Source organism: Taudactylus pleione, unplaced genomic scaffold (assembly GCF_031769625.1).
Source record: "Taudactylus pleione unplaced genomic scaffold, aTauple2 ptg000214l, whole genome shotgun sequence".
Taxonomy (NCBI): Eukaryota; Metazoa; Chordata; class Amphibia; order Anura; family Myobatrachidae; genus Taudactylus; species Taudactylus pleione.
Genome location: NW_028284616.1, coordinates 3,532,177 through 3,545,513, shown reverse-complemented (window position 1 = coordinate 3,545,513; position 13,337 = coordinate 3,532,177).

Below are 13,337 nucleotides of genomic sequence, written 5' to 3'. Positions count from 1 at the left end.
GCAGGGTGCGTGCCCTGGGCGCCGTGGGACCGGCGGCGCGGAGGAACGCCGTCAGCCACGGTCCGGCCTAGTTAGCCACCAGTGTAGCGCCGACCGCAGTGAGTGCGGTCAGCACTACACATTTACACAGGACCGGCGCTAGGCTTCCAGCGCCGGTCCTGTGCTGCACACCTGAGCCCGTTCCCTCCCCCTGAGCACTTGCCCAATAGCGCTAGGAGGCGGGCTCAGGCTGTGCATATCACACGCATCGCCGCCAGCGCTGGCGGCGATGCGTGTGTTAAACAGCAGCCAATGAGAGTCAGATAGACTCTCATTGACTGCTGCAGCACACACTGCAAGAGCCGGACTTTCGTCCGGCTCCTGCAGTGGGTAATGGGACAGATGTCATGACGTCTGTCCCATAACGCTGAGCGCGCCAGCTCGGGAGGACTGGCGGCGGCGGCGGCAGGAGCGGCGGCGCGGACTGGAGGAGCAGCAGCAGCGTGGATTCAGGTATGTTTTTATATATTTTTTTTTTTAAAACCTGCCAGCACTACTGAGGACACAACGGGGGAGGGGGGTGGCTACCACTGGGGGGACCTCTACTGGGGTGGGGGCACAACGGGCGGGGGGGGTGGTTACTACTGGGGTCACCATTATTGGGAGGACCTCTACTGGGGGGGGCTATTACTGGGGGCACCATTATTGGGAGGACCTCTACTGGGGGGGGCTATTACAGGGGGCACTTAATCGGGAGGGGGAACCTCAACTGGGGACCACTACTTGGGGGGGAACTACTACTGGGGGCATTATAAAAGGGGCCTACTACTAGGGGCACTGCACTGGGGGGAACACAACTGGGGGCAATAACAGGATAACAGGAAGGACTACTACAGGGACCACTGGATAGGGGGGGTCACTACTGGGGGCCTGCATCAGGGGGACCACTACTGGGGGCACTGCATGGGAGGGGGGTGACTACTGCTGGGGGCACTATATAAGGGACTTACTGCTAGGGGCACTGCAGGGACCACTACAGGGGGCACTAGATAGGTGGGGATCACTACTGGGTGCCTGCATAAGGGGGACCACTACTGGGAAAACTGCAAGGGCGGGGACTACTGCTGGGGGCACTATATAAAGGGCACTGCATAGGGGGGGGCTACTACTGGGGGCACTATATAAAGGGCACTGCATAAGGGGATACCACTACTGGGTGCACTGCATTATGGGGACTGCTACTGGGGGCACTGCATAAGGGGGAACACTACACAGGGCACTGCATTTGGGGGGACCACTACTGGGGGCACTGTATAAGGGGCACTACTATGGGCCTGCATAAGAGGGACCACAACTGCATACTGGGGGTACTGTATAAGGGGTACTACTGGGGTTAAAATGCATATGGATAGTAATGTTCAGCGTGAAAATAAAGGGGTGTGTCATGTTGACACGCCCCATTTTTAAGTGACCACGCCCATTTTTTTCCCCGTGCGCGCCGAAGCCACACGCACATATCGGGGTGTTAGGGGGGGCTCCCTTTTCAAATTTGCCCTGGGCTCCAAATACCCTAGTTACGCCACTGACCCTGGCACTAATTACAGATTCATCCTCATGTTCATGTGCCTATCACAGTGTCACACTGATTTTTTTGGCTAAGCCAACAAAATGAGTATCATACAGGGGATGGAAGGATTTCATGCAAATATAGAAGCACTGATACATAAAGACCAAAAATAATTTCTGGATTGTGATAACATTAAAAGGCTTAATTGGAAAAGAAGCAGACTCACTATTTGGCTTTATAGGACAACTTTTAGCAACTTTCATCATTGTTTCTATGCCTCTCTCCTTACTCTGTTTATCTGATTCATTCACATTCCTCTCTGGTATTTCAAAACATTCTGGAAATTGCTTTATGATCTCATTAAATGTATTTCCTCATGTTTATACGCAGTATGCAGTTTGGCAGAAAGGAACATAAATACACCATTAACGTTTTAGTTGGAGATTTGTCATTCAACCAAAAATCACAATCATTATTCACAGTTTCATCTGGTAAGTCATTATTTGTGTTCTTACTCTTCATGTATTCATTCAGCCACAGCATGGTTGTTCCAGTATTTACAATTTCCTCTTGTTGTTTTGCTTTGTAGTTCAAATATCACATTTTTCTCCCTGTAAATTTACATTTTATTTTGCTTAAATCATTACTATCAATATTCACTTTACACGTAATAGTTTAATTCAAAAATGTGGTTTTAACACCACTTAATATTTCTAAGTGCTAAATTCTCGCTTGAACAATGTTTGTATTTCTTTTGAACCAAATCATGCTTACCCTGTAGTGTGTGATTTATTGTACATGTTCTAGAAATCCACCTTGTACATTTCCTCCATGCCTGAGAAAAACAGGATTTTGGTACTTACCGATAAATCCCTTTCTCCGATTCCACAGGGGACACTGGAGTTCAAGACAGTGGGGTATAGACGGTGGTAGAGTAGAGCCTGGCACTTTAAATAATTCAGAAGTGTGACTGGCTCCTCCCCCTCTATGCCCCATCAGCCCCAGTTTAAGAACTGAGCCCGAGAGGAGACGGAGGACCATAGGAAAACGAGGAGAAGGAGGAGACCACAGAACGGAACAAGACCGAATGAGGGAGAACAGAGGAACAAACTGCAGGGAACACATGCAGTCACACAACCTTATAAGAAACCAAACAAAATGGCAGGTACGCAGCGCTGGGCGGGCGTCCAGTGTCCCCTGTGGAATCAGAGAAAGGGATTTATCGGTAAGTACCAAAATCCTGTTTTCTCCTTCATCCACTAGGGGGACACTGGAGTTCAAGACAGTGGGGACGTCCCAAAGCCAACCTCCCGGGTGGGAAGCGCGGAGAACTTGCCGAACCCTTGGCAAAACCGAAAACCGGGATCACCAAGAACCGTAGGCCTAATGGAAAGGCAAGAGCTGAAGATCAAGTGTTGTAGAGCAGAGGAGACAATCAAGGCTCCTTGCTAAACAGCCATAGAAAATCCACACCTTACAGCGTAAATCGAATGGAATACTGCTAGCAAGAGAACAACCGCAGATGAAAGCTGAACACCGTAAGCTCAGCCGAAACAGACCAAGCACGAACAGAGTTGAACATGAGAAGCTGTATAATTTGGAGACAGCAGAATCCCAGCACTGCTGGACATAACTCATATAGTTATACATATAACAATACCAATCTACAGATACAGAGTTGATCCTGTCCACAGACTCCTAACAAGAGTATACAGGGAGCAAAAGACAAGACCGAACAGTCGCCCTGGACCATTCTTGAGGTCCAACTACTACAAGGTTGGCAACCAGAGTGAAACCATAGAAGTCTCCAAAACAGTATTGGAAATGCATAATACAAAATGAAGAACTAGTTGGGATAAATGACAAGATGAAAAGGGTACAAGGCACCAGTTGGGTACTCAAGTTGATTTTTATTTAGGAGGAAAAATGAGAGCTATTGGTAGCACACAATTTCATGGAAGAAAATAGTGGTTTAGGAGTCAGCAAGGAGGAATATATCCAGATAGTTGAGCAGGCTATGCTTTAAAGATCCCATGGTTGATATAATTCATAAATAAGGACACAAAATTGCTGTCTATCATCTTGGAAGAGTTGTGTTGATCATGCCAAAATTATTCCTCCTAGTAAAATGGGATTTGGTGGATTGAAAAGGAATTCTCATAACTGATGCTCTGATGATAATTATTGGTTATGGTTAATCTTTAAACAATAGGCTTTCAGGGAGCTTATTGAACCCCCAAGGGTGAGCACTTTACATCTATTTAATATTCAATTGAACCATTTGCCATACAATTAAATAAATGTTCATTGTTCCAGGGTATTAAAGTTGGAAATCAAGAGGTTTGTACATTATTTACTGGTGATGTTAACTATAGCTTGAACATCAAGAATTGGATATGATGTTTGTTTAAATGTACAAATGTATAAACATGTTGGTAAAATCTGATGATAAATGATCATCATCATTCTGTCCCTGTGGCTGTCTTCCAAATGCACTAGTGACCCAGGACAGATCTTTTCTTATGGATAGTCAAAGTCCAGAATAAGGTGTATGGGTTCAGTGACCAGTCGGGACAAAGTTCATGGGGTTTGAAACAAATTTAACATATGATTAAAAAATTCTTGAAACGCTTGTCTTGTGATACAACTTGAGTTACTGTTTGTTATCATGCATTTAAATACTCAATACCATTTGTTAAGAAAATCTACACTTCTATTTCGATGCCAAGAGGCCACATAGATATTGGGATTTCATATTTAAAAATAACATAACAAAAATATATTCATAGATATTCTCACATCCTGGGAACATGTAAGGTACAGGAATCAGTATGATTCCTCAAATATCGACAGTGGCAGCCCAGCAGGGGTGAAAATCCTGATCGTCCAAAGTTAAGTATTTACTAACCCTATTCTACCCCCTAACCCTCCCTTAGGGGTGCCTAACCCTAACCTCCCCCCCAAGTGCCTAACCCTAATCCCCCATCTAAGTGCCTAAACCTAACCCCCCCTTCCCCGCTACCTAAACCTAAGTCCCCCGGGGGGTGCCTAACCCTAACCTCCCCCCTGGGGTGCATACCCCCCTTCCCTTAGCCTAACTAACCTCCCGAGGGATTGTGCCTAACCCTAAATCTCCCCCGGGAGCCCCTAACCTAAGCCTCCCCCCCATGGCGTCCACGCCTGGCTTACCTCCGATCGGTAAGATGGGTGTCGGGCTCCCGGCGTAGGTCTAATGACAGGCGTCAGGATTTCGACGCCTGTCATTAGATCCCTGCCGGGATTGAACAGTCGGGAAGCCGGCGGTCAGGATTACGCCCGTCAGCTTCCCGACTGCTACCCAAGGTAAAAGCATTCTCTCTGTAAATTGTCCAATGATTTCAAGCGGTTGATGCAGTTTGCAGCATATGCAACACTTAATGGTAATCCAGATCTCGCAGATTTTGTCTGCAGCCCCTTAGAACTAAGGGGCGAGTTAATGTGCTGTTGCCGGTGTTTCCACACTGTTGCAACAGCGAATCACCTTGCTCACGGCTAATTGAATCAACCCCCTAAGAGTGAATTGCATTGATTGAACTAAGCAAATAAGTAACCAAACCATGGGTAGAAATATTTTAGAATATGCTAACCTGTCTGGTTTAAAAACTGCCTAATACTGTATATATTATTAGCTAAGTTTTTACATTTGTGTGATAGACACAAGGCAATAATTCTTGAATAACTTTTTAGTTTATTAATAGAGGACAAACAGGATAAAGTGACAGTTTTAGAACTCTTGGATGCATGATTAATGTTCTGTTATCCTTGTCTTGATCAAAGTGCTTTGGGGCCGATTTATCATCGACTGCAGTGTGGCCCTGAAAATTGTCATTGCTTATCTCTGCTTATCACAGTAATTATATTTCAGTTCAATTATCAATCACAGCAGTGAAAGTTTACACTTTCGGGGTCTATCCCAGCACATGTGCCACAGGGAGCCATCGGAGACATCTCTGAAAACGTATGGTTTTGGATCTTGATAAAAAGGACAAGCACAATGTCTAAATACATTCAATGGGGATGTAGTTAATAGACCGGTGGACGCGATGCCGGCGGTCTAAATCCAGACTATACATGCCTGACACGGGACTTAAGATAGGCGTGAAAATACGGCTATCTATGGACCCTCCTTATCTACCTGTTGGACGGCACACAATGAGTGCAGCAGACTTCAGGTACTAGAGTAGACTCTAGTGGTATGCCAGAGTCTACTGCGCATGCGCAGGTCACTGGGGAAATGGCATGGCATAATGGCGTGCACAAAACGCAGGGAAAATCGGGAAAATTTTGCAATGAGCGCCCCTATGTCATTACGCCCCTGCTGTCAAGCCATCCAATCCGCAAGTCATAGTGTCCCACGGTGAGGAAAGTTTGGGAGGGTACTTTCTCTCACCACATAGATTAGCAGTGAATGGATGCGGTGGGTGTGGGGTCTCATCTTAATTTCATCAGCTATCTAGTGAAATTAACTCTATCATTTCTGACTGTGTTAATATATATATATTCATAAGGAAATAGTGAATCCTATAACAATGGCATAAATTTTGTGCTGGTTCGGTCCCTGTGGATTATTGCGTAAAGTCAGGATCAAAGATTTGCTCTCTCTCTATTGGGATGTAACATTTAATATAAAAATCTATTAGAAATATTCCGACTAACTCAAGTGAATATAGATGTAGTGACAGGAAAGATGTACATGTTTTTTTCTAAGTAATGCAACAGTACTTTTGAATTGTTTATGTACAGAATTGTTAAAAAATATATTGCCAATTCTGTATACTTTATCATTTCATTGTTTTTTTGTTTTATACATAAAATGAAAAAATGCACAAAACAATTTTATCTTGGAAGAACAAGATCATATTTTTCTATGCTAATTTCAATTTCCCTAACTCAAGTCCTGTAGTTTAGAACATTAATTTAGAATTTCTATAAAGTTGCAGGGGCGGATTGGGCCGCCGGGAAACCGGGGTACTTCCCGCTGGTCCGGACATCTCTGTCATTAGCAGCCCCGTCAGGGCCTTCACTGCTGTGGCCGCGCATGTTAGAAGTGGCGGCGGTGGAGAAGCCGAAGATGTCAGGCGGCTGCGCCGTGCAGACAGCACGGTCTCTCAGGGCTGCCAGTAACACTGCCTTGCAGTTACCTCTCCCTACCACCAGGTGTCTCACTCCAGTGTGGCCTCCTCATTAGACAGCACAGCTTGCGCATCGATTCGTCACTGGCTGAACTGTTCTTCGTTCTGAACATGGCTGGTGGAGCAGTGAGACCAGGATTAGATAAAGGCTGGTAAGGTACGTGACCCTCTGGGGGGGCTGAACACAGCTGCCAGCACACACACACTGATATGTGACATTGCTATTATATAGGGGAGAGGGAACAGTACAGTGACATAAAAGGGGGAATAATACAGCCCCAAGCACACACTGATATGTGGTATTATTATATAGGGGAGAGGGGACTGTACAGTGATATATGAGGGGGAATAACACAGCTCCCATCACACACTGATATGTGGTATTATTATTATATAGGAGTGAGTGGCAGTACACTGATATGAGGGGAAATAACACCGCTCCCAGCACACACTGATATGTGGTATTGTTATTAATATATAGGGAAGAGGGGACTGTACAGTGATATATGAGAGGGGGGGATACAGCTCCCAGTGCACACTGATATGTGGTATTATTATATAGGGGAGAGGGGACTGTACAGTGATATATGAGGGGGCATAACACAGCTCCCAGCACACACTGATATGTGGTATTATTATTATATAGGGGAGAGGGGACTGTACAGTGATATATGAGGGGGAATAACACAGCTTCCACATCCCAGCACACACTGATATATGGTATTATTATTATATAGGGGAGAGGGGCAGTACACTGATATATGAGGGGGAATAACACGGCTCCCAGCACACACTGATATGTGGTATTGTTATTAATATATAGGGAAGAGGGGACTGTACAGTGATATATGAGAGGGGGGGACACAGCTCCCAGTGCACACTGATATGTGGTATTATTATATAGGAGAGAGGGGACTGTACAGTGATATATTTGGGGGAATAATACAGCTCATAGCATACTGATATGTGGTACTATTATTTTATAGGTGACATGGGACAATACAGTGATATAGATTGGGGAATAACACAGCCACCAGCACACATTAATATGTGGTATTAATATTATATTGAGGTGAAGGCACTATACAGTGATGTGAGGGGGAATAAAACAGCCCCCAGCATACACTGATATGTGGCATTATTATTATTATTATATAGAGGAGATGGGATTGTACATTGATAAATGATGAAGAAAAAAACAGCTTTCGTCTCTTTCTCGTTTGTTTCTCCACCTTCCTCCATCTCTCTCTGAGATTTCTTGCTGTCTCTCCTTCACTTGCCCCCTATATACCATCCAATCCATTTAGATATGTCATCAGATCCTGCCCCCTTCACAGACTCCACCTCCTCCCATTTAGGGCTGCTGCAGAAATTTCCAGGGGCTGGCTTTCCATTCCAATCCGCCCCTTTACAGTTGTATTGCTTATTCGCAATGCAGTGAAGATAAAGGGCCTGATTCCAAGATTTACGCTAATGCAATCGCAACTGCAATTTCGTACGGATCTCAGTTGCTAAAATATGCTAATGCCTTCCAAAGCTTAGCCGAGCATAGGGACGCCCACTGCTGCCTTCTCATATCCATCAGACGACGTGCAGCGTATACATCGGTACCATCGGGCAGCCATGCAGCTTGTAAGTCAAGTCTGACCAGCCACAAACACTGCAGCTCTCCTGACACACAGAGTTCACATGCTGCGAAGGAGATCGCAACAGCTAATTTATGAACGCCCATCAAACGACGAATAAACGATCAGCTTTAAAACAAGCCATTATGACCTTCATATGTCATTATGTAGGGTCTTCAACAATATTGAGTTCTCAAGGGATTTATCCTCAAATATGAACAAAATGTAACTAGATTTATTTGAATTAGTACTACAGGTTCCACACAAGAACTGCACACACTCAAACTGGGTTCAAGTTTGTACATGTTTTTTCATTCAACTCATGTTACCAATATTGTGACACTGGGCTCTATTTAATAACATAATTTTTACTAAAATAAAGTTTTCACATTATTTTAGTATCACCTAAAGTTACTAAAGGGCAATTGGAGTACAACTTGTAAATTTCTACTCCAAGCCCTAATTATCACTTATTTTTAGTAAGCAGATCGCATTTCCCATAATTGTAATGGGAAATGTGATCTGCCCAAAGTTACTAAAAATAAATTGTGAAAAAATACCGGGGAAAGCCCTGTGATAATAACGCCACCTGGAGGTGGCGTTATCCAGGGTCTTAACCGCAATGCAAATTCAGTCAGTAATATCACACTACAATCTGCATTCAAAATGCGGATTGTAGTAAATAGATCCCAATTTAACTAACAAACCAATGCCTGAATGCAAATAAACCATGGTGACTAGACACACCCACGCAGCATGATTGACAACCTGGATAAACAATCCAAAGGGGGAAACCACCAACCAATAAGGAGACCATTAAGTCTGTATATTATAGGAAGATCATTCCCAGGACATACTAACATTCACTCCCAAAGGAAGGCTCAACGTCTTACAAGCCGTACACAAATGTATAGAACCATATAGGGTCGTTGTTTTAGTGTGCCATTGTGAATTTTTACAGAATACACTGTGCTAAATTTTGCAGGATAGTGGCTGCACATTGTGAAAACAGTGCCAGCATCACCTCAGTCCTGTCTGCTATCACTTTTGGAACGCTCATATTATTATTTTCAACTTTTCCTTTTATCTCTTGAAATACTGTTTGTTAGAGTCAATGGACAATGGGACTGAATTAATTACAGTAGGATTATATAAATGGCTCTTTCCCACATTAAGGATGCCTGGAAAATACAAAAGGAATCCCATTGAAAGTAAAGTGTGAACCCTCAGTTACTGGATTTCCAGGGCACTTATAAAGAGTATGTAGTTTCAGGAGGAAAGGGACACTGCTAACTTGAGAACACTCTCAAAATGCATTTCTTCAACTTTTCAAACTCATTTAAATATACAACATAAACTGTTGGTGTATATCAAATAGAAGAGGTGAGCTTATCCCACATTAACCTGAAAATGCATCTATCTCCTGAGCATCTACTATCAGGAACAAGTCCGCCATCTTGATGTGCTAGTCCATTTGTTGAAATAAAAACAAATTAGTGTAAAATAAGTGTATAATGTCACAAAACAGCATTTACATTTCCAGACACATTTTTGCAGCTTTTATAATGTATTTCTATCCAGTAAACCTATCAAAGCTGTCCATAAAGCATGTAGGTTAACATATAAGTTACCCTCCCAAGTTATACATAGGGGTCAAACCAATTAAGAGTTTGCGAAGCAAGTTTATTTAATGAAACTTGCATACATATGTGTCCACATACATTTAACCTCTGTGTGCTACATGTCGCGTTACACATAAAGCATGAGCGCTGTGTGACTCGATAGTGCAGAGCGTCTTTTCTGCAACTTTTTCCCTTAAAATGCATTTTATTTGCAAAATGATGCAAATAGGACGTACAAGCAGCCTATGCTGATTAAAATGATATGCAGCATGCCTATATTCTGTGTGTGACGGCAGCTGTATCTGCATGCAAAATGCTACGTTAGTGTTAGCGGCTATAGCATATTTTAAGGGAAAAAGTCGTACGAAAAGACGCTTGGCGCTACCGAGCTGCGCCGCAGCATGGCACGACTAGAAGGAAGGGCTGTTTAATGCGCAAGGAGACTAGATGTATGTGGACACATCTGTGCATCACATAAATATGTTCTCAAGAAATGTGAAATCAATTAGAAATGACAATTCGCAGGATTTGCGGTGAGGTTGCACGACTTTTCTACAAAATTTAACCTGGGAGAAGGCCATGAAAAAGCGAGGAAACCATCCTGCACCCCAAAAAAGCAACAGCTGAGATAGCAAGTCCATATAGAAGGCTGTTAGTGGCCATAAGGAAAAGTACTGGAGGTTCTTAAAAAGTGTCAAATGGCTGTTTTTTTTCACTTTTTATTCATTATAGCAAGCAATCGTTTTTTAGCAAATTAATTTTTTAGTTATCAATTAAGTCTTTCCAGCATTTTGGGGGTATAGAAAAAAATTTATGTATAGCAATTATTCAGTGTTTTCATATTCATGTTTAACAAGTTGGAATAAGGACTGTTACCTCTAATCTGTAAGTTCAAAAACCGCTCTCCCATCAATACAACACCTCTACATAAATGTCCCACATCATTTACACCCACCCATACTTGCCCCACATCATTTACACCTCCACAATCCACATACCTGTCCCACATAATTTACACCTCCACATACCAGTCCCCCATCAGTTACACTCACCCATAGTTACCCCACATACCTCTCCCACATCATTTACACCTCCACATACCTGCCCCACATCATTTACTAGAGATGGGTATGTAATGCCGACAGTCGGGACCTCAACGGTCAGAATCTCAGCGTCGGCATCCCAACAGGGTTAACATACCGACACTTGCTGGTCGGTATGCAAACCCTCACCCTCTCCCTCCCTCTTTGGTGCCTAACCCTAACCTTCCCCCCAGTGCCTGAACCTAACCTCCCCCCTCTCTGGTGCCTAACCCTCCCCCCATAGTGCATAACCCTAACCCTCCGACTAGTGTCTAATCCCTTAACCTCCACGATACTTACCTTCAGCATGCTGGCGGTCAATATTCTGGACCCGGGATCTTGACTGCTGTCGGGATTCCAGTGCTGGGATATTGTCTGTTGGCATGCTGTGTGGAGACATGCTGACCACATCCCCATTTACACCTCATGTACCTGTCCCACAGCACTTATACCTCCACATACCTGTCCCACAGCATTTATACCTCCACATATCTGTCCCACATAATTTACACCTCCACATGTCTGTCCTACATCATTTACACCTCCACATACCTGTCCCACATCATTTACACCTCCACAAGCCTGTCCCACATCATTTACACTTCCACATACCTGTCCTACATCATTTAACCTCCAAATACCTGTCCCACATCATTTACACCTCCAAATACCTGTCCCACATCATTTACACCTCCAAATACCTGTCCCTCATCATTTACACCTCCACATGCCTGTCCTACATCATTTACACCTCCAAATACCTGTCCCACATCATTTACACCTCCACATGCCTGTCCTACATCATTTACACCTCCAAATACCTGTCCCACATCATTTACACCTCCACATACCTGTCCTACATCATTTACACCTCCAAATACCTGTCCCACATCATTTACACCCCCACATACCTGTCCCACATCATTTACACCTACACATACCTGTCCTACATCATTTACACCTCCACATATCTGTACAACATTTACACCTCCAAATACCTGTCCCACATCATTTAAACCTCCACATACCTGTCCTACATAATTTACACCTCCACATACCTGTCCCACATCATTTACACCTCCAAATACCTGTCCCACATCATTTAAGCCTCCACATACCTGTCACACATAATTTAAACCTCCACATACCTGTCCCACATAGTTTAACCCATTATTTAACTTTTTTGAGAAATTAACCTGAAAACTGACAAGTCTTTACTGGCCAAATTATGCTATTTAACCCTCCAAGTGTGTGATTATTCATTAGGAGGGATGTACCAGAGGTTCTTCACTGTGTCCCGACATTTGTACTTAGCAGCTCCCAGGACCCAACTAGCAACTAATTAAATTGACCGCACAGACTCAACATTGACAAGTAGAATTTTATGAACCAAGACTCATGTAACATTCTTTATTTTACTTTATGACGTTTTTACTTTTTGACATTCAGCAGTTAAATAAATAATGACTTAGCTCAGTCTATATTGTGTGCTTTTCTAGACCACAGGTTCTCAGCTTGGTCCTCAGGACCCCGAAAAGTGCATGTTTTCTTGGTCTCTTCGCAGAATCACGAGTTAAATAATTAGCTCCACCTGTGGATCTTTTAAAATGTGTCTGTGAGTAATGAATACACATGTGCTCCTGCTCGGTGACCTGGAAAACGTTAACTGTGTGGGGTCCTGAGGTCACAAATCATATGACATACAATGATGGTGCTATAACTGCTAAATGGACATATATAGAATAGTGGATATATTTGCAGACTGTACCATTTGGGTCTATTTTGCACATTTAAACCTTTAAAAAAAAGTCTACAAAAGGAGCAAGGACACAATATCTGAAAGACTATAGAATCCATAAGCCATTTGTATAGAAAATCATGTACATATTTGATCTATAGATCACATGGTAAGGATTTGGATTACTATTTCTTTGTGTCATCCAAAGAAGGTTGTGTTATAAAAGCTGAGCATACCAATGTCTGTATCTATTACTAGGATTCTGCCACCTCCTGTAACAGAGGACCTGATTCAGATTCACTCGCTAGGATGCATTCGCTCGTAGCTGGCCGACTTTTGCATTTGCGCATGCGTACACATCGCAGTGCGCGAAACAGTGCGAGAGATCGGGAAGCGTTCGCTCACTGCGCATAGACTGCCCAGCAGAGTGATTGACAGGAGAAGCCGTTTGTGGGTGGTAACAGGGACTGGCCGTTAAAAACTGGGGAGTGGAGGTGCGAACGCAGGCGTGCCTGAGCGTCTCAACGCCGTTTTCAGAGGCGTGCATAATCAA